This window comes from Chiloscyllium punctatum, chromosome 21, assembly GCF_047496795.1.
Source record: "Chiloscyllium punctatum isolate Juve2018m chromosome 21, sChiPun1.3, whole genome shotgun sequence".
NCBI lineage: Eukaryota > Metazoa > Chordata > Chondrichthyes > Orectolobiformes > Hemiscylliidae > Chiloscyllium > Chiloscyllium punctatum.
In genome coordinates this window covers 36,910,445-36,935,164 of record NC_092759.1, presented here as the reverse complement: position 1 = coordinate 36,935,164, position 24,720 = coordinate 36,910,445, and positions in this window count along the sequence as shown.

The following is a 24,720-nucleotide window of genomic DNA, read 5'->3' as shown; positions in this document are numbered from 1 at the left end:
TGTCGAGCCGTGATGGTTACTGTACATTGGGAGGGATGTCGGTACGTGATGGTTACTGTACCGAGGGAGGTATGTCTGGGTGTGATGGTTACAGTACAATGGGAGGTATGTCGGGGTGGGATGGTTACTGTACAGCGGGAGATATGTCGGGGTGTGATGGTTACTGTTCAGTGGGAGGTATGTCGGGGTGTGATGGTTACTGTACAGTGGGAGGGATGTTGGGGTGTGATGGTTACTGTGCAGCGGAAGGTATGTCGGAACGTGATGTTTACTGTACAGTGGGAGGTTTGTCGGGCCGTGATGGTTACTGTACATTGGGAGGGATGTCGGTACGTGATGGTTACTGTTCCGAGGGAGGTATGTCTGGGTGTGATGGTTGCAGTACAATGGGAGGTATGTCGGGGTTGGATGGTTACTGTACAGCGGAAGATATGTCGGGGTGTGATGGTTACTGTTCAGTGGGAAGTATGTCGGGATGTGATGGTTACTGTACAGTGGGGGCTATGTCGGGCCATGATGGTTACTGGACAGTGAGAAGTATGTCGGAACGTCATGGTTACTGTACAGTGGGAGGTATGTCGGGGTGTGATGGTTACTGTACAGTGGGAGGTTTGTCAGGGTGTGATGGTTACTGTACAGTGGGAGGGATGTCGGGGTGTGATGGTTACTGTGCAGTGGAAGGTATGTCGGAACGTGATGGTTACTGCACAGTGGGAGGTATGTCGGGCCGTGATGGTTACTGTACATTGGGAGGGATGTTGGTACGTGATAGTTAATGTACCGAGGGAGGTATGTCTGTGTGTGATGGTTACAGTACAATGGGAGGTATGTCGGGGTGGGATGGTTACTGTACAGCGGGAGATATGTCGGGGTGTGATGGTTACTGTTCAGTGGGAGGTATGTCGGGGTGTGATGGTTACTGTACAATGGGAGGTATGTAGGGGTGTGATGGTTACTGTACAGTGGGAGCTATGTCTGGGTGTGATGGCTACAGTCCAGTGGGAGGTATGTTGTGCTGTGACGGTTACTGTACAGTGTGAGGTATGTTGGGATGTGACAGTTACTGCACAGCGGGAGGTATGTCGGTCCGTGATGGTTACTGTACAGTGGGAGGAATGTCGGGGTGTGTTGGTTACTGTGCAGTGGGAGGTATGTCGGTACGTGATGGTTACTGCACAGTGGGAGGAATGTCGGGGTGTGATGTTAACTGTACAGTGGGAGGTATGTCAGGGTGTGATGGTTATAGTACAGTGTGTGGTATGTCAGGGTGTGATGGTTACTGTACAGTGGGAGGTATGTCGGACCGTGATGTTTACTGTACAGTGGGAGGGATGTCGGGGTGTGATGGTTACTGTACAGTGGGAGGGATGTCGGGGTGTGATAGTCACTGTACAGTGGGAGGGATGACGGGGTGTGATGGTTACTGTACCGTTGGAGGTATGTCGGGACGTGATGGTTACTGTACAGTGTGAGGTATGTCGGGGTGTGATGGTTACTGTACAGTGGGAGGGATGTCGGGCTGTGATGGTTACTGTACAGAGGGAGGTATGTCGGGGTGTGATGGTTACTGTACAGTGGAAGGTATGTCGGAACGTGATGGTTACTGTACAGTGAGTGGTATGTCGGGCCGTGATGTTTACTGTACAGTGGGAGGGATGTCGGGGTGTGATGGTTACTGTACAGTGGGAGGAATGTCGGGGTGTGATGTTAACTGTCCAGAGGGAGGTATGTCAGGGTGTGATGGTTATAGTACAGTGTGTGGTATGTCGGGGTGTGATGGTTACTGTACAGTGGGAGGTATGTCGGACCGTGATGTTTACTGTACAGTGGGAGGGATGTCGGGGTGTGATGGTTACTGTACAGTGGTAGGTATGTTGGGGTGTGATGGTTACTGTACAGTGGGAGGTATGTCGGATGTGATGGTTACTGTATAGTGGGAGAGATGTCGGGGTGTGATGGTTACTGTACAGTGGGAGGGATGTAGGGGTGTGATAGTTACTGTACAGTGGGAGGGATGACGGGGTGTGATGGTTACTGTACCGTTGGAGGTATGTCGGGACGTGATGGTTACTGTACAGTGTGAGGTATGTCGGGGTGTGATGGTTACTGTACAGTGGGAGGGATGTCGGGGTGTGATGGTTACTGTACAGTGGAAGGTATGTCGGAACGTGATGGTTACTGTACAGTGAGTGGTATGTCGGGCCGTGATGTTTACTGTACAGTGGGAGGGATGTCGGGGTGTGATGGTTACTGTACAGTGGGAGGAATGTCAGGGTGTGATGGTTACTGCACCGTGGGAGGTAGGTCGGGGTGTGATGGTTACTGTACAGTGGGATGGATGTCGGGGTGGGATGGTTACTGTACAGAGGGAGGTATGTCGGGATGTGATGGTTAGAGTACAGCGGGAGGTATGCCGGGGTGTGATGGTTACTGTACAGTGGGTGGTATTTCGGGGTGTGATGGTTACTGTACAGTGGGAGGTATGTCGGGATGTGATGGTTACAGTACAGCGTGAGGTATGCCGGGGTGTGATGGTTACTGTACGGAGGGAGGTATGTCGGAACTTGATGGATACTGTACAGTGGGAGGTATGTCGGGACGTGATGGATACTGTACAGTGGGAGAGATGTCGGTCTGTGATGGTTACTGGACAGTGGGAGGTATGTCGGGGTGTGATGGTTACTGTACTGTGGGAGGTATGTCGGGGTGTGATGCTGACTGTACAGTGGGAGGGAAGTCGGGGAGCGATGGTTACTGTACTGCGGGAGGTATGTCGGGGTGTGATGGTGACTGTAGAGTGGGAGGGATGTCGGGGAGTGATGGTTACTGTACAGCGGGAGGTATGTCGGGGTGTGATGGTTACTGTACAGTGGGAGGGATGTCGGGCTGTAATGGTTACTGTACAGAGGGAGGGATGTCGGAACGTGATGGTTACTGTACAGTGGGAGGTATGTCGGGCTGTGATGGTTACTGTACAGTGGGAGGGATGTCGGTCTGTGATGGTTACTGAACAGAGGGAGGAGTGTCGGGATGTGATGGTGACTGTACAGTGGGGGCTATGTCGGGCCGTGATGGTTACTGTACAGTGGGAGGTATGTCGGGGTGTGATGGTTACTGTACAGTGGGAGGTATGTCGGGGTGTGATGGTTACTGTACAGTGGGAGGTATGTCGGGGTGTGATCGTTAATGTACAGTGGGAGGTATGTCGGGGTGTGATGGTTACTGCACAGTGGGAGGGAGGTCGGCCCGTGATGGTTTCTGTACAGTGGGAGGAATGTCAGGGTGTGATGGTTACTGTACAGTGGGAGGTATGTCGTGGTGTGATGGTTACTGTACAATGGGAGGTATGTAGGGGTGTGATGCTTACTGTACAGTCGGAGGTATGTGGTGCCGTGATGGTTACTGAACAGTGGGAGGGATGTCTGGGTGTGATGTTTACTGTACAGTGGGAGGTATGTCGGGACGTGATGGTTACTGAACAGAGGGAGGTATGTAGGGGTGTGATGGTTACTGTACAGTGGGAGTGATGTCGGGCTGTGACGGATATTATACAGTGGGAGGTATATCGGGGTGTGATGGTTACTGTACAGTGAGAGGTATGTCGGGCCGTGATGGTTACTGTACAGAGGGAGGTATGTCGGGCCGTGATGGTTACTGTACAGTGGGAGTGATGTCGGGCTGTGACGGATATTATTCAGTGGGAGGAGTATCGGGGTGTGATGGTTACTGTACAGTGGGAGGTATGTCGGGACGTGATAGTTACTGATCAGTGGGAAGTATGTTGGGCTGTGACGGTTACTGTACAGCGGGTGGTATGTCGGTCCGTGATGGTTACTGTACAATGGGAGGGATATCGGGGTGTGATGGTTACTGTACAGTGGGAGGGATGTTGGGGTGTGATGGTTACTGTACAGTAGGAGGAATGTCGGGGTGTGATGGTTACTGTACAGAGGGATGTATGTTGGGGTGTGATGGTTAATGTACAGTGGGAGGGATGTCGGGGTGTGATAGTTACTGTACAGTGGGAGGGATGACGGGGTGTGATGGTTACTGTACCGTTGGAGGTATGTCGGGACGTGATGGTTACTGTACAGTGTGAGGTGTGTCGGAGTGTGATTGTTACTGCACAGTGGGAGGGATGTCGGGCTGTGATGGTTACTGTACAGAGGGAGGTATGTCGGGGTGTGATGGTTACTGTACAGTGGAAGGGATGTCGGAACGTGATGGTTACTGTACAGTGAGTGGTATGTCGGGCCGTGATGTTTACTGTACAGTGGGAGGGATGTCGGGGTGTGATGGTTACTGTACAGTGGGAGGAATGTCAGGGCGTGATGGTTACTGCACCGTGGGAGGTAGGTCGGGGTGTGATGGTTACTGTACAGTGGGATGGATGTCGGGGTGGGATGGTTACTGTACAGAGGGAGGTATGTCGGGATGTGATGGTTAGAGTACAGTGGGAGGTATGCCGTGGTGTGATGGTTACTGTACAGTGGGTGGTATGTCGGGGTGTGATGGTTACTGTACAGTGGGAGGTATGTCGGGATGTGATGGTTACAGTACAGCGTGAGGTATGCCGGGGTGTGATGGTTACTGTACAGTGGGAGGTATGTCGGGACGTGATGGTTACTGGACAGTGGGAGGTATGTCGGGGTGTGATGGTTACTGTACTGTGGGAGGTATGTCGGGGTGCGATGCTGTCTGTACAGTGGGAGGGAAGTCGGGGAGTGATGGTTACTGTACAGCGGGAGGTATGTTGGGGTGTGATGGTGACTATACAGTGGGAGGGATGTCGGGGAGTGATGGTTACTGTACAGCGGGAGGTATGTCGGGGTGTGATGGTTACTGTACAGTGGGAGGGATGTCGGGCTGTAATGGTTACTGTACAGAGGGAGGGATGTCGGAACGTGATGGTTACTGTACAGTGGGAGGTATGTCGGGCTGTGATGGTTACTGTACAGTGGGAGGGATGTCGGTCTGTGATGGTTACTGAACAGAGGGAGGAGTGTCGGGATGTGATGGTGACTGTACAGTGGGGGCTATGTCGGGCCGTGATGGTTACTGTACAGTGGGAGGTATGACGGGGTGTGATGGTTACTGTACAGTGGGAGGTATGTCGGGGTGTGATGGTTACTGCACAGTGGGAGGGAGGTCGGGCCGTGATGGTTTCTGTACAGTGGGAGGAATGTCAGGGTGTGATGGTTACTGTACAGTGGGAGGTATGTCGTGGTGTGATGGTTACTGTACAATGGGAGGTATGTAGGGGTGTGATGCTTACTGTACAGTGGGAAGTATGTGGTGCCGTGATGGTTACTGTACAGTGGGAGGGATGTCTGGGTGTGATGTTTACTGTACAGTGGGAGGTATGTCGGGACGTGATGGTTACTGAACAGAGGGAGGTATGTAGGGGTGTGATGGTTACTGTACAGTGAGAGGTATGTCGGGCCGTGATGGTTACTGTACAGAGGGAGGTATGTCGGGCCGTGATGGTTACTGTACAGTGGGAGTGATGTCGGGCTGTGACGGATATTATACAGTGGGAGGTATATCGGGGTGTGATGGTTACTGTACAGAGGGAGGTATGTCGGGGTGTGATGGTTACTTTACATTGGGAGGTATGTTGGGGTGTGACGGTTACTGTACAGTGGGAGGTATGTCGGGCTGTGATGGTTACTGAACAGAGGGAGATATATCGGGATGTGATGGTTACTGTACAGTGGGGGGTATGTCGGGCCGTGATGGTTATGGTACAGTGAGAGGTTTGTCGGAACGTGATGGTTACTGTTCAATGGGAGGTATGTCGGGCCATGATGGTTACTGTACAGTGGGAGGTATGTCGGGGTGTGATAGTTACTGTACAGTGGGAGGTAGGTCGGGGTGTGATGGTTACTGTACAGTGGGAGGTATGTCGGAACGTGATGGTTTCTGTACAGTGGTAGAAATGTCAGGGTGTGATTGTTACTGTACAGTGGGAGGTATGTCGGGTTGTGATGGTTACTGTACAGTGGGATGTATGTCGGGTCGTGATGGTTACTGTACAGTGGGAGGTATGTTGGGCTGTGACGTTTACTGTACAGTGGGAGGTATGTCGGGCTGTGATGGTTACTGCACAGTGGGAGGGAGGTCGGGGTGTGATGGTTACTGTACAGTGGGAGGTATGTCGTGGTGTGATGGTTACTGTACAGTGGGAGGTATGTCGGTCCGTGATGGTTACTGTACAGCGTGAGGTATGTCGGGGTGTGATGGTTACTGTCCAGTGGGAGGTATGTCGGTGTGTGATGGTTACTGTACTGTGGGAGGTATGTCGGGGTGTGATGGTGACTGTACAGTGGGAGGGATGTCGGGGAGTGATGGTTACTGTACAGCGGGAGGTATGTCGGTGTGTGATGGTTACTATACAGAGGGAGGGATGTCGGTACGTGATGGTTACTGTACAGTGGGAGGGATGTCGGTCTGTGATGGTTACTGAACAGAGGGAGGTATGTCGGGATGTGATGGTTACTGTGCAGTGGGGGCTATGTCGGGACGTGATGGTTACTGTACAGTGGGAGGTATGTCGGGGTGTGATGGTTACTGTACAGTGGGAGGTATGACGGGGTGTGATGGATACTGTACAGTGGGATGTATGTCGGGCCGTGATTGTTACTGTGAATTGGCAGATATGTCGGCCCGTGATGGTTACTGTACAGTGGGAGGGATGTCGGGGTGTGTTGGTTACTGCACAGTGGGAGGGAGGTCGGGCCGTGATGGTTTCTGTACAGTGGGAGGAATGTCAGGGTGTGACGGATACTGTACAGTGGGAGGTATGTTGGGCTGTGATGTTTACTGTACAGTGTGAAGTATGTTGGGCTGTGATGGTAACTGTACAGTGGGATGTATGTCGGGCCGTGATTGTTACTGTGCATTGGCAGGTATGTCGGCCCGTGATGGTTACTGTACAGTGGGAGGGATGTCGGGGTGTTATGGTTACTGTGCAGTGGGAGGTATGTCGTGTGTGATGGTTACTGTACAGCGGGAGGCATGTCGGGGTGTGATGGTTACGGTACAGTGGGAGGTATGTCGGAACGTGATAGTTACTGTACAGTGGGAGGTATGTCGGGACGTGATGGTTACTGTACAGTGGGAGGTATGTCGGGGTGTGATGGTTACTGTACAGTGGGAGGTATGTGGTGCCGCGATGGTTCCTGTACACTGAGAGGGATGTCTGGGTGTGATGTTTACTGTACAGTGGGAGGTATGCCGGGGTGTGATGGCTACTGTACAATGGGAGGTATGTAGGGGTGTGATGGTTACTGTACAGTGAGAGGTATGTCGGGCCGTGATGGTTACTGTGCAGTGGGAGGGATGTCGGAACGTGATGGTTACTGTACAGTGCGAGGTATGTCGGGCCGTGATGGTTACTGTACAGTGGGAGGTATGTCGGGGTGTGATAGTTACTGTACAGTGGGAGGGATGTCGGGCTGTGATGGTTACTGTACAGTGGGAGGGATGTCGTGCTGTGACGGTTATTATACAGTGGGAGGTATATCGGGGTGTGATGGTTACTGTACAGAGGGAGGTATGTTGGGTAGTGATGGTTACTGTACAGTGGGAGGTATGTCGGGGTGTGATGGTTACTGTACATTGGGAGGTATGTCTGCCGTGATGGTTACTGTACAATGGGAGGTAGGTCGGGCTGTGATGGTTACTGTACAGTGGCAGGGATCTCGGGCCGTGATGGTTACTGTACAGTGGGAGGTATGTCGTGGCGTGATGGTTACTGTACAGTGGGAGGTATGTCGGGGTGTGACGGTTACTGTACAGTGGGAGGTAAGTCGGGCCGTGATGGTTACTGTACAGTGGGAGGTATGTCGGGGCGTGATGGTTACTGTAAAATGGGAGATATGTCAGGCCGTGATGGTTACTGTAAAGTGGGAGGTATGTCGGGGTGTGATGGTTAATGTACAGTGGGAGGGATGTCGGGCTGTGATGGTTACTGTACAGTGGCAGGGATCTCGGGCCGTGATGGTTACTGTACAGTGGGAGGTATGTCGTGGCGTCATGGTTACTGTACAGTGGGAGGCATGTCGGGGTGTGATGGTTTCTGTACAGTGGGAGGTATGTCGGGGTGTGATGGTTACTGTACAGCGGGAGGTAAGTCGGGGCGTGATAGTTACTGTTCAGTGGGAGGGATGTCGGGGTGTGATAGTTACTGAACAGTGGGAGGTATGTCGGGGTGTGATGGTTACTGTACAGTGCGAGGTATGTCGGGCCGTGATGGTTACTGTACAGTGGGAGGTATGTCGGGGCGTGATGGTTACTGTAAAATGGGAGATATGTCAGGCCGTGATGGTTACTGTACAGTGGGAGGTATGTCGGGCCATGATGGTTACTGTACAGTGGGTGGTATTTGGGGCTCTGATGGGTACTGTACAATGGGAGGGATGTCGGACCGTGATGGTTACTGTACAGTGGGAGATATGTCGGGCTGTGATGCTTACTGTACAGCGGGAGGTAGGTCGGGGTGTGATGGTTACTATACACTGTGTGGGATGTCGGTGTGTGATGGTTACTGTACAGTGGGAGGGATGTCGGGCTGTGATGGTTACTGTACAGTGGGAGGTATGTCGGGCTGTGATGGTTACTGGACAGTGGGAGGTATGTCGGGCTGTGGATGGTTACTGTACAGCGGGAGGTATTTCGGGCTTTGATGGTTACTGTACAGTGGGAGGGATGTCGGGCTGTGATGGTTACTGTACAGTGGGAGGGATGTCGGGCTGTGATGGTAACTGTACTGTTGGAGGGATGACGGGCTTTGATGGTTACTGGGTAGTGGGAGGTATTTTGGGCTGTGACGGTTACTGTACAGCGGGAAGTTTGTCGGTCCGGTATGGATATTGAACAGTGGGAGGGATGACGGGGTATGATGGTTACTGTACAGTGCTAGGTATGTCGGACCGTGATGGTTACTGTACAGTGGGAGGCATGTCGGGGTGTGATGATTACTGTAAAGTGGGAGGTATGTCGGGGTGTGATAGTTACTGTACAGTGGGAGGTATGTCGGGGTGTGATGGTTACGGATCAGCGGGAGGTATGTCGGGGTGTGATGGTTACTGTACAGTGGGAGGTATGTCGGACCGTGATGGTTACTGTACAGTGTGAGGTATGTCGGGGTGTGATTGTTCCTGTACAGTGGGAGGTACGGTAGAACGTGGTGGTTACTGTACAGTGGGAGGTATGTCGGGCAGTGATGGTTACTGTACAATGGGAGGTATGTCGGGCTGTGATGGTTACTGTAGAGCGGGAGGTATGTCAGGGTGTGATGGTTACTGTACAGTGGGAGGTATGTCGGAGTGTGATGGTTACTGTACAGTGGGTGGTATGTCGGGGTGTGACGGTTACTGTACAGCGGGAGGTATGTCGGGGTGTGATGGTTACTGTACAGCTGGAGTTATGTCGGGGTGTGATGGTTACTGTACAGCGGGAGGTATGTCAGGGTGTGATGGTTACTGTACAGCGGGAGGTATGTCGGTGTGTGATGGTTACTAAACGGTGGGAGGTATGTCGGGGTGTGACGGATACTGTACAGAGGGAGGGATGTCGGGGTGTGATGGTTACTGTACAGTGGGAGGTATGTCGGTGTGTGATGGTTACTGTACAGTGGGAGGTATGTCGGGTTGTGATGATTACTGTACAGCGGGAGGTATGTCGGGGTGTGATGGTTACTGTACAGTGAGAGGTATTTGGGGCTGTGATGGTTACTGTACACTGGGAGGGATCTCGGGCCGTGATGGTTACTGTACAGTGGGAGGTATGTCGGGGCGTGATGGTTACTGTACAGTGGGAGGTATGTCGGGGTGTGTTGGTTACTGTACAGTGGGAGGTATGTCGGGGTGTGATGGTTACTGTACAGTGGGAGGGATGTCGGTCTGTGATGGTTACTGGACAGTGGGAGGTATGTGGGGCTGTGATGGTTACTGTTCAGTGGGAGGAATATCAGGGTGTGATGGTTACTGTACAGTGGGAGGTATGTCGGGCTGTGACGGTCACTGTACAGTGTGAGGTATGTTGGGCTGTGACGGTTACTGTACAGTGGGAGGTATGTCGGTCCGTGATGGTTAATGTACAGTGGGAGGGATGACGGGCTGTGATGGTTACTGTACAGTGGGAGGTATGTCAGACCGTGATGGTTACTGTACAGTGGGAGGTATGTCGGACCGTGATGGTTACTGTACAGTGCGAGGTATGTCGGAACGTGATGGTTACTGTACAGTGGGAGGCATGCCGGGGTGTGATGGTTATTGTACAGTGGGAGGTGTTTCGGGATGTAATGGTTACTGTACAGTGGGAGGTATGTCGGGGTGTGATGGTACTGTACAGTGGGAGGTATGTCGGTGTGTGATGGTTACTGTATAGCGGGAGGTATGTCGGGGCGTGACAGTTAATGTACAGTGGGATGGTTGTTGGGGTGTGATAGTTACTGTACAGTGGAAGGTATGTCGGGGTGTAATGGTTAATGTACTGTGAGAGGTATTTGGGGCTGTGATGGTTACTGTAGAGTGGGAGGGATCTCGGGCCGTGATGGTTACTGTATAGTGGGAGGTATGTCGGGCCGTGATGGTTACTGTACAGTGGGAGGAATGTCGGGGTGTGATGGTTACTGTACAGTGGGAGGTATTTGGGGCTCTGATGGTTACTGTACAATGGGAGGGATGTCTGGCTGTGATGGTTACACTGCAGTGGGAGGTATATCGGAACGTGATGATTACTGTACAGTAGGAGGTAGGTCGGGGTGTGATGGTTACTGTACATTGGGTGGGATGTCGGGCTGTGATGGTTACTGTACAGTGGGAGGGCTGTCGGGCTGTGATGGTTACTGTACAGCGGGAGTTAGGTCGGGGTGTGATGGTGACTGTACTGTGGGAGGTATGTTGGAACGTGATGGTTACTGTACAGTGGGAGGTACGTCGGGGTGTGATGGTTACATAACAGTGGGAGGTATATCGGGCTGTGACGGTTACTGTACAGCGAGAGGTATGTCGGGCTGTGATGGTTACTGTACAGTGGGAGGGATGTCGGGCTGTGATGGTTACTGTTCAGTGGGAGGGATGTCGGGCTGAGATGGTTACTGTACAGTGGGAGGGATGTCGGGCTGTGATGGTTACTGGACAGTGGGAGGGATGTCGGTCCGGTATGGATAATGTACAGTGGGAGGGATGACGGGGTTTGATGGTTACTGTACAGTGGGAGGTATGTCGGTCCGGTATGGATAATGTACTTTGGGAGGGATGACGGGGTATGATGGTTACTGTACAGTGGGAGGTATGTCGTGGTGTGATGGTTACTGTACAGTGCGTGGTATGTTGGACCGTGATGGTTACTGTACAGTGGGAGGTATGTCGGGGTGTGATGGTTACTGTACAGTGAGAGGTATGTCGGAACGTGATGGTTACTTTACAGTGGGAGGTATGTCCGGGTGTGATAGTTACTGTACAGTGGGAGGTCGGTCAGGGTGTGATAGTTACTGTACAGTGGGTGTTTTGTCGGGCCGTGATGGTTACTGTACAGTGGGAGGTATGTCGGGGTGTGAGGGTTACTGTACAGTGGGAGGTATGTCGGGGTGTGATGGTTACTGTACAGTGGGAGGTATGTCGGGGTGTGATGGTGACTGTACAGTGGGAGGTATGTCGGGCTGTAATGGCTACTGCACAGCGGGAGGTATGTCGGGCTGTAATGGTTACTGTACTGTGGGAGGTATGTCGGAACGTGATGGTTACTGTAGAGTGGGAGGTATGTCGGGCTTTGATGGTTATTGTACAGCGGGAGGTAGGTCGGGCTGAGATTTTTACTGTACAGTGGGAGGGATGTCGGGCTGTGATGGTTACTGTACAGTGGGAGGGATGTCGGGCTGTGATGTTTACTGCACAGTGGGAGGTATGTCGGGGTGTGATGGTTACTGTACAGTGGGAGGTATGTCTGTCCGTGATGTTTACTGTACAGTGGGAGGTAAGTCGGACCGTGATAGTTACTGTACAGTGGGAGGTATGTCGGAACGTGATGGTTAATGTGCAGTGGGGGTATGTCGGGGTGTGATGGTTACTGTACAGTGGGAGGGATGTCGGGGTGTGATGGTTACTGTACAGTGAGAAGTATGTCGGTGTGTGATGGTTACTGTACAGTGGGAGGTATGTCGGGGTGTGATGGTTACGGTACAGTGAGAGGTTTGTCGGAACGTGATGGTTACTGTACAATGGGAGGTATGTCGGGGTGTGATAGTTACTGTACAGTGGGAGGTAGTTCGGGGTGTGATGGTTACTGTACAGTGGGAGGTATGTCGGGCCGTGATGGTTACGGTACAGTGAGAGGTTTGTCGGAACGTGATGGTTACTGTACAGTGGGATGTATGTCGGGGTGTGATAGTTACTGTACAGTGGGAGGTTGTTCGGGGTGTGATGGTTACTGTACAGTGGGAGGTATGTCGGGACGTGATGGTTTCTGTACAGTGGGAGGAATGTCAGGGTGTGATTGTTACTGTACAGTGGGAGGTATTTCGGGTTGTGATGGTTACTGTACAGTGGGATGTATGTCGGGTCGTGATGGTTACTGTACAGTGGGAGGTATGTTGGGCTGTGACGGTTACTGTACTGTGGGAGGTATGTCGGGGTGTGATGGTTACTGCACAGTGGGAGGGAGGTCGGGGTGCGATGGTTACTGTACAGTGGGAGGTATGTCGTGGTGTGATGGATACTGTACAGTGGGAGGTATGTCGGTCCAAGATGGTTACTGTACAGCGGGAGGGATGTTGGGGTGTGATGGTTACTGTACAGTGGGAGGTATGTCGGTCCGTGATGGTTACTGTACAGTGGGAGGGATGTCGGGACGTGATGGATACTGTACAGTGGGAGGTATGTCGGGACGTGATGGATACTGTACAGTGGGAGGGATGTCGGTCTGTGACGGTTACTGGACAGTGGGAGGTATTTTGGGTTGTGACGGTTACTGTACAGCGGGAGGTATGTCGGGGTGTGATGGTTACTGTACTGTGGGAGGTATGTCGGTGTGTGATGGTGACTGTACAGTGGGAGGGATGTCGGGGAGTGATGGTTACTGTACAGCGGGAGGTATGTCGGGGTGTGATGGTTACTGTACAGTGGGAGGGATGTCGGGCTGTAATGGTTACTGTACAGAGGGAGGGATGTCGCAACGTGATGGTTACTGTACAGTGGGAGGTATGTCGGGCCATGAGGGTTACTGTACAGTGGAAGGTATTTGGTGCTCTGATGGTTACTGTACAATGGGAGGGATGTCTGCCTGTGATGGTTACTGGACAGCGAGAGGTATGTCGGGCTGTGATGGTTACTGTACAGTGGGAGGGATGTCGGGCTGTGATGGTTACTGTACAGTGGGAGGGATGTCGGGCTGTGATGGTTACTGGACAGTGGGAGGTATTTTGGGCTGTGACGGTTACTGTACCGCGGGAGGTATGTCGGTCCGGTCTGGATAATGTACAGTGGGAGGGATGACGGGATATGATGGTTACTGTATAGTGGGATGTATGTCGGGTCGTGATGGTTCCTGTCCAGTGGTAGGTATGTTGGGCTGTGACGGTTACTGTACAGTGGGAGGTATGTCGTGCTGTAATGGTTACTGTACAGAGGGAGGGATGTCGGAACGTGATGGTTACTGTACAGTGGGAGGTATGTCGGGGTGTGATGGTTACTGTACAGTGGGAGGGATGTCGTGCTGTTATGGTTACTGTACAGAGGGAGGGATGTCGGAACGTGATGGTTACTGTACAGTGGGAGGTATGTCGGGGTGTGATGGTTACTGTACAGTGGGAGGTATGTCGGGGTGTGATGGTTACTGTACAGTGGGAGGGATGTCGTGCTGTAATGGTTACTGTACAGAGGGAGGGATGTCGGAACGTGATGGTTACTGTACAGTGGGAGGTATGTCGGGCTGTTATGGTTACTGTACAGTGGGAGGTATGTCGGGCTGTGATGGTTACTGTACAGCGGGAGTTAGGTCGGGGTGTGATGGTGACTGTACTATGGGAGGTATGTTGGAACGTGATGGTTACTGGACAGTGGAAGGTATGTCGGGCTGTGACGGTTACTGTACAGCGGGAGGTATGTCGGTCCGGTATGGATAATGTACAGTGGGAGGGATGCTGGTGTATGATGGTTACTGTACAGTGCGTGGTATGTTGGACCGTGATGGTTACTGTACAGTGGGAGGTATGTCGGGGTGTGATGTTTACTGTACAGTGGGAGGTATGTCGGGGTGTCGATGGTTACTGTACAGTGAGAGGTCGGTCGGGGTGTGATAGTTACTGCACAGTGGGAGTTTTGTCGGGCCGTGATGGTTACTGTACAGTGGGAGGTATGTCGGGGTGTGATGGTTACTGTACAGTGGGAGGTATGTCGGAACGTGATGGTTATTTTACAGTGGGAGGTATGTCGGGGTGTGATAGTTACTGTACAGTGGGAGGTCGGTCGGGGTGTGATAGTTACTGTACAGTGGGAGTTTTGTCGGGCCGTGATGGTTACTGTACAGTGGGAGGTATGTCGGGGTGTGATGGTTACTGTACAGTGGGAGGTATGTCGGGGTGTGATGGTTACTGTACAGTGGGAGGTATGTCGGGGTGTGATGGTGACTGTACAGTGGGAGGTATGTCGGGCTGTAATGGTTACTGTACAGTGGGAGGTATGTCGGAACGTGATGGTTACTGTACAGTGGGAGGTATGTCGGGCTGTGATGGGTACTGTACAGCGGGAGGTAGGTCGGGCTGAGATTTTGGCTGTACAGTGGGAGGGATGTCGGGCTGTGATGGTTACTGTACAGTGGGAGGGATGTCGGGCTGTGATGGTTACTGCACTGTGGGAGGTATGTCGGGGTGTGATGGTTACTGTACAGTGGGAGGTATGTCGGGCAGTGATGGTTACTGCACAGTGGGAGGTATGTCAGGGTGTGATGGTTACTGTACAGTGGGATGTATGTCGGTCCGTGTTGGTTACTGTGCAGTGGGAGGTATGTCGGGGTGTGATGGTTACTGTACAGTGGGAGGGATGTCGGGGTTTGATTGTTACTGTACAGTGAGAGGTATGTCGGTGTGTGATGGTTACTGTACAGTGGGAGGTATGTCGGGGTGTGATGGTTACTGTACAGTGGGAGGTATGTCGGGCTGTGATGGTTACTGAACAGAGGGAGATATATCGGGATGTGATGGTTACTGTACAGTGGGGGGTATGTCGGGCCGTGATGGTTACGGTACAGTGAGAGGTTTGTCGGAACGTGATGGTTAATGTACAATGGGAGGTATGTCGGGCTATGATGGTTACTGTACAGTGGGAGGTATGTCGGGGTGTGATAGTTACTGTACAGTGGGATGTAGGTCGGGGTGTGATGGTTACTGTACAGTGGGAGGTATGTCGGCACGTGATGGTTTCTGTACAGTGGGAGGAATGTCAGGGTGTGATTGTTACTGTACAGTGGGAGGTATGTCGGGTTGTGATGGTTACTGTACAGTGGGATGAATGTGGGGTCGTGATGGTTACTGTACAGTGGGAGGTATATTGGGCTGTGATGGTTACTGTACAGTGGGATGTATGTCGGGGTGTGATGGTTACTGTACAGTCGGAGGTATGATGGGATGTGACGGTTACTGTTTTGTGCGAGGTATGTTGGGCTGTGACGGTTACTGTACTGCGGGAGGTATGTCGATACGTGATGGTTACTGTACAGTGGGAGGGATGTCGGGGTGTGATGGTGACTGTACATTGGGAAGTATGTCGGACCGTGATAGTTACTGTACAGTGGGAGGTATGTCGGACCGTGATAATTACTGCACAGTGGGAGGTATGTCGGAACGTGATGGTTACTGTGCAGTGGGAGGTATGTCGGGGTGTGATGGTTACTGTACAGTGGGAGGGATGTCGGGGTGTGATGGTTACTGTACAGTGAGAGGTACGTCGGTGTGTGATGGTTACTGTACAGTGGGAGGTATGTCGGGGTGTGATGGTTACTGTACAGTGGGAGGTATGTCGGGCTGTGATGGTTACTGAACAGAGGGAGATATATCGGGATGTGATGGTTACTGTACAGTGGGGGGTATGTCGGGCCGTGATGGTTACGGTACAGTGAGAGGTTTGTCGGAACGTGATGGTTACTGTACAATGGGAGGTATGTCGGGCCATGAAGGTTACTGTACAATGGGAGGTAGGTCGGGGTGTGATGGTTACTGTACAGTGGGAGGTATGTCGGGACGTGATGGTTTCTGTACAGTGGGAGGAATGTCAGGGTGTGATTGTTACTGTACAGTGGGAGGTATGTCGGGTTGTGATGGGTACTGTACAGTGGGATGTATGTCGGGTCGTGATGGTTACTGTACAGTGGGAGGTATATTGGGCTGTGATGGTTACTGTACATTGTGCGGTATGTTGGGCTGTGACGGTTACTGTACAGTGGGAGGTATGTCGGGATGTGATGGTTACTGCACAGTGGGAGGGTGGTCCAGGTGTGATGGTTACTGTACAGTGGGAGGTATGTCGGAACGTGATGATTACTGTGCAGTGGGAGGTATGTCGGGGTGTGATGGTTACTGTACAGTGGGAGGGATGTCGGGGTGTGATGGTTACTGTACAGTGAGAGGTATGTCGGTGTGTGATGGTTACTGTACAGTGGGAGGTATGTCGGGGTTTGATGGTTACTGTACAGTGGGAGGTATGTCGGGCTGTGATGGTTACTGAACAGAGGGAGATATATCGGGATGTGATGGTTACTGTACAGTGGGGGGTATGTCGGGCCGTGATGGTTACGGTACAGTGAGAGGTTTGTCGGAACGTGATGGTTACTGTACAATGGGAGGTATGTCGGGCCATGAAGGTTACTGTAGAATGGGAGGTAGGTCGGGGTGTGATGGTTACTGTACAGTGGGAGGTATGTCAGGACGTGATGGTTTCTGTACAGTGGGAGGAATGTCAGGGTGTGATTGTTACTGTACAGTGGGAGGTATGTCGGTTTGTGATGGTTACTGTACAGTGGGATGAATGTGGGGTCGTGATGGTTACTGTACAGTGGGAGGTATATTGGGCTGTGATGGTTACTGTACAGTGTGAGGTATGTTGGGCTGTGACGGTTACTGTACAGTGGGAGGTATGTCGGGCTGTGATGGTTACTGCACAGTGGGAGGGTGGTCGGGGTGTGATGGTTACTGTACAGTGGGAGGTATGTCGGGGTGTGATGGTTACTGTACAGTGGGAGGTATGTCGGGGTGTGATGGTTACTGTACAGTGGGAGGGATGTCGTGCTGTAATGGTTACTGTACAGAGGGAGGGATGTCTGAACGTGATGGTTACTGTACAGTGGGAGGTATGTCGGGCTGTGATGTTTACTGTACAGCGGGAGTTAGGTCGGGGTGTGATGGTGACTGTACTATGGGAGGTATGTTGGAACGTGATGGTTACTGGACAGTGGAAAGTATGTCGGGCTGTGACGGTTTCTGTACAGCGGGAGGTATGTCGGTCCGGTATGGATAATGTACAGTGGGAGGGATGCTGGTGTATGATGGTTACTGTACAGTGCGTGGTATGTTGGACCGTGATGGTTACTGTACAGTGGGAGGAATATCGGGGTGTGATGGTTACTGTACAGTGGGAGGTATGTCGGGGTGTCGATGGTTACTGAACAGTGAGAGGTATGTCGGGGTGTGATAGTTACTATACAGTGGGAGGTCGGTCGGGGTGTGATAGTTACTGTACAGTGGGAGTTTTGTCGGGCCGTGATGGTTACTGTACAGTGGGAGCTATGTCGGACCGTGATGGTTACTGTACAGTGCGAGGTATGTCGGAACGTGATGGTTACTGTACAGTGGGAGGCATGCCGGGGTGTGATGGTTATTGTACAGTGGGAGGTGTTTCGGGGTGTGATGGTTACTGTACAGTGGGAGGTATGTCCGGATGTAATGGTTACTGTACAGTGGGAGGTATGTCGGGGTGTGATGGTACTGTACAGTGGGAGGTATGGCGGTGTGTGATGGTTACTGTATAGCGGGAGGTATGTCGGGGCGTGACAGTTAATGTACAGTGGGATGGTTGTCGGGGTGTGATAGTTACTGTACAGTGGGAAGTATGTCGGGGTGTAATGGTTAATGTACTGTGAGAGGTATTTGGGGCTGTGATGGTTACTGTAGAGTGGGAGGGATCTCGGGCCGTGATGGTTACTGTACAGTGGGAGGTATGTCGGGCCGTGATGGTTACTGTACAGTGGGAGGTATGTCGGGGTGTGATGGTTACTGTACAGTGGGAGGTATTTGGGGCTCTGATGGTTACTGTACAATGGGAGGGATGTCTGGCTGTGATGGTTACACTGCAGTGGGAGGTATATCGGAACGTGATGATTACTGTACAGTAGGAGGTAGGTCGGGGTGTGATGGTTACTGTACATTGGGTGGGATGTCGGGCTGTGATGGTTACTGTACAGTGGGAGGGCTGTCGGGCTGTGATGGTTACTGTACAGCGGGAGTTAGGTCGGGGTGTGATGGTGACTGTACTGTGGGAGGTATGTTGGAACGTGATGGTTACTGTACAGTGGGAGGTATGTCGGGGTGTGATGGTTACATAACAGTGGGAGGTATATCGGGCTGTGACGGATACTGTACAGCGAGAGGTATGTCGGGCTGTGATGGTTACTGTACAGTGGGAGGGATGTCGGGCTGTGATGGTTACTGTACAGTGGGAGGGATGTCGGGCTGAGATGGTTACTGTACAGTGGGAGGGATGTCGGGCTGTGATGGTTCCTGGACAGTGGGAGGTATGTCGGTCCGGTATGGATAATGTACAGTGGGAGGGATGACGGGGTTTGATGGTTACTGTACAGTGGGAGGTATGTCGGTCCGGTATGGATAATGTACTTTGGGAGGGATGACGGGTTATGATGGTTACTGTACAGTGGGAGGTATGTCGTGGTGTGATGGTTACTGTACAGTGCGTGGTATGTTGGACCGTGATGGTTACTGTACAGTGGGAGGTATGTCGGGGTGTGATGGTTACTGTACAGTGAGAGGTATGTCGGAACGTGATGGTTACTTTACAGTGGGAGGTATGTCCGGGTGTGATAGTTACTGTACAGTGGGAGGTCGGTCGGGGTGTGATAGTTACTGTACAGTGGGAGTTTTGTCGGGCCGTGATGGTTACTGTACAGTGGGAGGTATGTCGGGGTGTGAGGGTTACTGTACAGTGGGAGGTATGTCGGGGTGTGATGGTTACTGTACAGTGGGAGGTATGTCGGGGTGTGATGGTGACTGTACAGTGGGAGGTATGTCGGGCTGTAATGGCTACTGCACAGCGGGAGGTATGTCGGGCTGTAATGGTTACTGTACTGTGGGAGGTATGTCGGAACGTGATGGTTACTGTAGAGTGGGAGCTATGTCGGGCTTTGATGGTTACTGTACAGCGGGAGGTAGGTCGGGCTGAGATTTTTACTGTACAGTGGGAGGGATGTCGGGCTGTGATGGTTACTGTACAGTGGGAGGGATGTCGGGCTGTGATGTTTACTGCACAGTGGGAGGTATGTCGGGGTGTGATGGTTACTGTACAGTGGGAGGTATGTCGGTCCGTGATGGTTACTGTACAGTGGGAGGTATGTCGGACCGTGATAGTTACTGTACAGTGGGAGGTATGTCGGAACGTGATGGTTACTGTGCAGTGGGGGTATGTCGGGGTGTGATGGTTACTGTACAGTGGGAGGGATGTCGGGGTGTGATGGTGACTGTACAGTGAGAAGTATGTCGGTGTGTGATGGTTACTGTACAGTGGGAGGTATGTCGGGGTGTGATGGTTAGGGTACAGTGAGAGGTTTGTCGGAACGTGATGGTTACTGTACAATGGGAGTTATGTCGGGGTGTGATAGTTACTGTACAGTGGGAGGTAGTTCGGGGTGTGATGGTTACTGTACAGTGGGAGGTATGTCGGGCCGTGATGGTTACGGTACAGTGAGAGGTTTGTCGGAACGTGATGGTTACTGTACAGTGGGATGTATGTCGGGGTGTGATAGTTACTGTACAGTGGGAGGTTGTTCGGGGTGTGATGGTTACTGTACAGTGGGAGGTATGTCGGGACGTGATGGTTTCTGTACAGTGGGTGGAATGTCAGGGTGTGATTGTTACTGTACAGTGGGAGGTATGTCGGGTTGTGATGGTTACTGTACAGTGGGATGTATGTCGGGTCGTGATGGTTACTGTACAGTGGGAGGTATGTTGGGCTGTGACGGTTACTGTACTGTGGGAGGTATGTCGGGGTGTGATGGTTACTGCACAGTGGGAGGGAGGTCGGGGTGCGATGGTTACTGTACAGTGGGAGGTATGTCGTGGTGTGATGGTTACTGTACAGTGGGAGGTCTGTCGGTCCAAGATGGTTACTGTACAGCGGGAGGGATGTTGGGGTGTGATGGTTACTGTACAGTGGGAGGTATGTCGGTCCGTGATGGTTACTGTACAGTGGGAGGGATGTCGGGACGTGATGGATACTGTACAGTGGGAGGTATGTCGGGACGTGATGGATACTGTACAGTGGGAGGGATGTCGGTCTGTGACGGTTACTGGACAGTGGGAGGTATTTTGGGCTGTGACGGTTACTGTACAGCGGGAGGTATGTCGGGGTGTGATGGTTACTGTACTGTGGGAGGTATGTCGGTGTGTGATGGTGACTGTACAGTGGGAGGGATGTCGGGGAGTGATGGTTACTGTACAGCGGGAGGTATGTCGGGGTGTGATGGTTACTGTACAGTGGGAGGGATGTCGGGCTGTAATGGTTACTGTACAGAGGGAGGGATGTCGGAACGTGATGGTTACTGTACAGTGGGAGGTATGTCGGGCCATGAGGGTTACTGTACAGTGGAAGGTATTTGGTGCTCTGATGGTTACTGTACAATGGGAGGGATGTCTGGCTGTGATGGTTACTGGACAGCGAGAGGTATGTCGGGCTGTGATGGTTACTGTACAGTGGGAGGGATGTCGGGCTGTGATGGTTACTGTACAGTGGGAGGGATGTCGGGCTGTGATGGTTACTGGACAGTGGGAGGTATTTTGGGCTGTGACGGTTACTGTACCGCGGGAGGTATGTCGGTCCGGTCTGGATAATGTACAGTGGGAGGGATGACGGGATATGATGGTTACTGTATAGTGGGATGTATGTCGAGTCGTGATGGTTCCTGTCCAGTGGTAGGTATGTTGGGCTGTGACGGTTACTGTACAGTGGGAGGTATGTCGTGCTGTAATGGTTACTGTACAGAGGGAGGGATGTCGGAACGTGATGGTTACTGTACAGTGGGAGGTATGTCGGGGTGTGATGGTTACTGTACAGTGGGAGGGATGTCGTGCTGTAATGGTTACTGTACAGAGGGAGGGATGTCGGAACGTGATGGTTACTGTACAGTGGGAGGTATGTCGGGGTGTGATGGTTACTGTACAGTGGGAGGTATGTCGGGGTGTGATGGTTACTGTACAGTGGGAGGGATGTCGTGCTGTAATGGTTACTGTACAGAGGGAGGGATGTCGGAACGTGATGGTTACTGTACAGTGGGAGGTATGTCGGGCTGTTATGGTTACTGTACAGTGGGAGGTATGTCGGGCTGTGATGGTTACTGTACAGCGGGAGTTAGGTCGGGGTGTGATGGTGACTGTACTATGGGAGGTATGTTGGAACGTGATGGTTACTGGACAGTGGAAGGTATGTCGGGCTGTGACGGTTACTGTACAGCGGGAGGTATGTCGGTCCGGTATGGATAATGTACAGTGGGAGGGATGACGGTGTATGATGGTTACTGTACAGTGCGTGGTATGTTGGACCGTGATGGTTACTGTACAGTGGGAGGTATGTCGGGGTGTGATGTTTACTGTACAGTGGGAGGTATGTCGGGGTGTCGATGGTTACTGTACAGTGAGAGGTCGGTCGGGGTGTGATAGTTACTGTACAGTGGGAGTTTTGTCGGGCCGTGATGGTTACTGTACAGTGGGAGGTATGTCGGGGTGTGATGGTTACTGTACAGTGGGAGGTATGTCGGAACTTGATGGTTATTTTACAGTGGGAGGTACGTCGGGGTGTGATAGTTACTGTACAGTGGGAGGTCGGTCGGGGTGTGATAGTTACTGTACAGTGGGAGTTTTGTCGGGCCGTGATGGTTACTGTACAGTGGGAGGTATGTCGGGGTGTGATGGTTACTGTACAGTGGGAGGTATGTCGGGGTGTGATGGTTACTGTACAGTGGGAGGTATGTCGGGGTGTGATGGTGACTGTACAGTGGGAGGTATGTCGGGCTGTAATGGTTACTGTACAGTGGGAGGTATGTCGGAACGTGATGGTTACTGTACAGTGGGAGGTATGTCGGGCTGTGATGGGTACTGTACAGCGGGAGGTAGGTCGGGCTGAGATTTTGGCTGTACAGTGGGAGGTATGTCGGGGTGTGATGGTTACTGTACAGTGGGAGGTATGTCCGGCAGTGATGGTTACTGCACAGTGGGAGGTATGTCAGGGTGTGATGGTTACTGTACAGTGGGATATATGTCGGGGTGTGATGGTTACTGTACAGTGGGAGGTATGTCGGGCTGTGATGGTTACTGTACAGTGGGAGGTATGTCGGGGTGTGACGGTTACTGTTTTGTGTGAGGTATGTTGGGCTGTGACGGTTACTGTACAGCGGGAGGTATGTCGATCCGTGATGGTTACTGCACAGTGGGAGGGATGTCGGTGGTGATGGTGACTGTACATTGGGCAGTATGTCGGACCGTGATAGTTACTGTACAGTAGGAGGTATGTCGGTCCGTGTTGGTTAATGTGCAGTGGGAGGTTTGTCGGGGTGTGATGGTTACTGTACAGTGGGAGGGATGTCGGGGTGTGATTGTTACTGTACAGTGAGAGGTATGTCGGTGTGTGATGGTTACTGTACAGTGGGAGGTATGTCGGGGTGTGATGGTTACTGTACAGTGGGAGGTATGTCGGGCTGTGATGGTTACTGAACAGAGGGAGATATATCGGGATGTGATGGTTACTGTACAGTGGGGGGTATGTCGGGCCGTGATGGTTACGGTACAGTGAGAGGTTTGTCGGAACGTGATGGTTAATGTACATAGGGAGGTATTTCGGGCTATGATGGTTACTGTGCAGTGGGAGGTATGTCGGGGTGTGATAGTTACTGTACAGTGGGATGTAGGTCGGGGTGTGATGGTTACTGTACAGTGGGAGGTATGTCGGCACGTGATGGTTTCTGTACAGTGGGAGGAATGTCAGGGTGTGATTGTTACTGTACAGTGTGAGGTATGTCGGGTTGTGATGGTTACTGTACAGTGGGATGAATGTGGGGTCGTGATGGTTACTGTACAGTGGGAGGTATATTGGGCTGTGATGGTTACTGTACAGTGTGAGGTATGTTGTGCTGTGACGGTTACTGTACAGTGGGAGGTATGTCGGGCTGTGATGGTTACTGCACAGTGGGAGGGTGGTCGGGGTGTGATGGTTACTGTACAGTGGGAGGTATGTCGGGGTGTGATGGTTACTGTACAGTGGGAGGTATGTCGGGGTGTGATGGTTACTGTACAGTGGGAGGGATGTCGTGCTGTAATGGTTACTGTACAGAGGGAGGGATGTCTGAACGTGATGGTTACTGTACAGTGGGAGGTATGTCGGGCTGTGATGTTTACTGCACAGCGGGAGTTACGTCGGGGTGTGATGGTGACTGTACTGTGGGAGGTATGTTGGAACGTGATGGTTACTGGACAGTGGAAAGTATGTCGGGCTGTGACGGTTACTGTACAGCGGGAGGTATGTCGGTCCGGTATGGATAATGTACAGTGGGAGGGATGAAGGTGTATGATGTATACTGTACAGTGCGTGGTATGTTGGACCGTGATGGTTACTGTACAGTGGGAGGAATATCGGGGTGTGATGGTTACTGTACAGTGGGAGGTATGTCGGGGTGTCGATGGTTACTGTACAGTGAGAGGTATGTCGGAACGTGATGGTTACTTTACAGTGGGAGGTATGTCGGGGTGTGATAGTTACTATACAGTGGGAGGTCGGTCGGGGTGTGATAGTTACTGTACAGTGGGAGTTTTATCGGGCCGTGATGGTTACTGTACAGTGGGAGGTATGTCGGGGTGTGATGGTTACTGTACAGTGGGAGGAATGTCGGGGTGTGATGGTTACTGTAGAGTGGGAGGTATGTCGGTGTGTGATGGTGACTGTACAGTGGGAGGTATGTCGGGCTGTAATGGTTACTGTACAGTGGGAGGTATGTCGGAACGTGATGGTTACTGTACAGTGGGAGGTATGTCGGGCTGTGATGGTTGCTGTACAGCGGGAGGTAGGTCGGGCTGAGATTTTTGCTGCACAGTGGGAGGTATGTCGGGGTGTGATGGTTACTGTACAGTGGGAGGTATGTCGGGCAGTGATGGTTACTGTACAGTGGGAGGTATGTCAGGGTGTGATGGTTACTGTACAGTGGGATGTATGTCGGGGTGTGATGGTTACTGTACAGTCGGAGGTATGATGGGATGTGACGGTTACTGTTTTGTGTGAGGTATGTTGGGCTGTGACGGTTACTGTACTGCGGGAGGTATGTCGATCCGTGATGGTTACTGTACAGTGGGAGGGATGTCGGGGTGTGATGGTGACTATACATTGGGAAGTATGTCGGACCGTGATAGTTACTGTACAGTGGGAGGTATGTCGGACCGTGATAGTTACTGCACAG